This window comes from Tenrec ecaudatus, chromosome 4, assembly GCF_050624435.1.
Source record: "Tenrec ecaudatus isolate mTenEca1 chromosome 4, mTenEca1.hap1, whole genome shotgun sequence".
NCBI lineage: Eukaryota > Metazoa > Chordata > Mammalia > Afrosoricida > Tenrecidae > Tenrec > Tenrec ecaudatus.
In genome coordinates this window covers 101,222,349-101,225,099 of record NC_134533.1, presented here as the reverse complement: position 1 = coordinate 101,225,099, position 2,751 = coordinate 101,222,349, and the positions used below count along the sequence as shown (strand labels likewise).

Below are 2,751 nucleotides of genomic sequence, written 5' to 3'. Positions count from 1 at the left end.
GCTGGCAGTACAGGCTCAGCCAAGGAATGTCCACAGCAGCAACCAGGTGTGGGGCAAAGGCAAGCCCCTCCATTCGAACTTCCACTGTGACTTGTTCCTTTAGGTTCACTTGATAAAGACAAACCTACATCGAGAGTCTTGTCTGGGAGCTCAGTTTATCTCACTCTGGTAATTCCTCCAATCGCCATTACAGATTAACGTTAACTCCCACTAAGTCAAGAATTAGTCTTGTGATTCATTGTTACATTTGTTAAAATGCATTCCCCACCCCTCCATCATCTCCTCCTCAAAGTTTATTTCTTGAAAGAACCATAGCTTAATACCTGAACATTGGATCCAGTGATAAGAAATGTTCTGTCTACAGTGACCTCATTAAAACAATTCCAGGGGGCCACAAGATATCACAACAAACATACCAGGCCACTTCCATGCTATCTTCTGGAAGGACAGATACCAGTACATCTTCAAAGAGGGGCTATTTTAAATAGGCATATTATCGATGGTTAATGTATTTGATCAGAGGCTTACAGGCAAATCACTTATAATCAGTGATTAAGTGCGACCTGCCCACAGCATACAGCTTTTCCTCCCAATGGCAAACATAGAAAGGAAGGAAGGAAGCAAGGAAGAAAGCAAGAAAGAAAAAAACCTACCTGAAATGGTCTCTTAGGTATTTTCAATAGTTTCTGAGTTATTTATAGGAAGCTGGGATTTAGTTGTATAGAGTTTGATGTATGTGTCTACCATTAAATCCAGATCATGTTTTATATCAAAAGTATATTAAGCAAAGCCACGTTACTTGACCTGTGGTCTGTCAAGGTGTTCCTCAGGTATGCTTTGAGATGTTTTTGTCCATTTTCACAGCGCTCACTCTCCGCCTTCATCACAGGAAGGATGCACAGGACCTTCAGCAAAGCATACACATTAGGAAAGAACTTGATGTCAGCATGATGTCCCTCTGACGTATTGAATTTGAGCTGCCCATGACAGAGGGGACCAGAATATGCATTTAAGAGCTTTGAGGTGCTGTGCTGAGAAGTTATTTTTCAGTTCCAGAATTAAGTGTTCCACAGCTGGGACACTGAGCATTTCTTTATAGTAACTTTCAGATGTGAGCTGAGAATCCAGGTTACCTTGCTGAGCTCTGTGGAATTTCCCAGGGAGTTTCATTTGAATATCAAGTTTGGTTGCCAAATGTGTGGCTTCTTCAAACCAAAATTCATGATAAATTACGATATTGTCCATCACTTCATTCAGTGAATGCAGCACGGCAGTCAGGCTGCTGGCCGCAAAGAAGACGACGGAGGTTTGCCCCTGGAGGTTTTTCCCGGAGTCTCTGGTAAAAGATGACATTTTTAAGAACAACCATGGTAACAATAAAATTAAAGTCTGTTACTGCACTACAGAGTACAATTTCTCGGCAACTACCCAGCTATTCCATCGGACCTGTCACTATTTATGCCATCTAAACATAAAACAAGTGCTTGCAGGGGGTCCTCTGAAATGTCAAAAGCGTCCTGCCTGCCCGTCCATTGAGAATGGCATATCTCCTTGAGTTCATTGCCCCTTGCCTCATTGTTCCGAAAAAGGACGGAAATTACATAGTCAAGTTCTACAAGCAGGTGCAGTGATCATGGAAGAAAGCGCATCCCTCAAAGGTTTCCAAGCAACAGAAACTCCCATAACTGGTATTGATTATACCAACCACGTCTTTAAGGCACAGAAACAGCAGAGTGTGTAGATGGCTGGAGGCTATTTCTCTAAAAGTCTACAAGCAACCACTTTCGTCTTGGAAGAAACCCCACTAGACACGATGTCAGCCTGGCCACGGAAGTCCTCCGTGTTCAGCCCCCACTTAGTTATGTTTGGGGTGAATTTCTGCATCGGCTTCTTCAGGAGGAAGCCCACAAATTCTTCTCTCAGGTTATGAGACTCGCCGACAAGCCGCACTGACTGGGACGGGCGCTCTTCCCCGCTATGTCCGACAATGGCGGGGAAGTGCGAGTCTCACCTCTCTGAGAGCTGCTTCCAGGAGGCGGCTCTCGCAGATCTCTTGCATCTGGTTCCGCTGGATCTTCCAACAGAACTGTGAGTTCTCCGCTGTTGTCTCAAAGCGCTTTCTCGGAACCTCTTCCCCAGAGTTGATCCGGCAGAGCTTGAAAATTGTCGGAGTAAAAATTCCTCTGGGATTGCGTCAGCTTCACGTCCATCCAGAGGTAGATTTTGCTTTCCCAAAATATTCAAAATTTCAAATAAAGAGATTCGGTGTTCTTGGTTTTCCTTCTCCTCGGGGCTTAAGGGTCACATGGCTTCATCCTGTTCTTCACCCCCTTCTTCTGCGCGGAGGTCCTGGGCAGTGCTGCTGTTTGTTTTCGTTCCGGTTCAGAAGTTTTGTCATTGCTTTCTGTTTCAGTGTCGTGATTTCATCTTCACTCGATTCTTTTATTCGTTTTCTGTGCCCGCTAGGTGGATTGTTCAGATGACTGGCAAGATCAGATGTGGCTGGTGTCACATTATCTCGCAGAATTGTCCTGTAAGCACTAGTTCGACAGATCATCGAGGGCTCAAAGTGTTTGGCACGGAACCGATAATGCTTATCAGGCTGGTCAGGTGTTTTATCCTCTAAGTCGGCTCTTCTACAATTCTCCACCCACTTCTGGCCCCTGGCCGGATCCCACTGGACCCTGAAGAAGGCAGATCACACTGGGTGCTCTTCCAGGTGCAGATGGGGACCGTGCAGAATTTCTGCAT

The 2,751-nt window shown here is 45.3% G+C and overlaps 1 pseudogene; it reads right to left on the bottom strand.

The window, feature by feature from the left end:
• Nucleotides 1-666: 666 nt before the first annotated feature.
• On the bottom strand, nt 667-2,751 carry LOC142447021 (52 kDa repressor of the inhibitor of the protein kinase pseudogene; annotated as a pseudogene).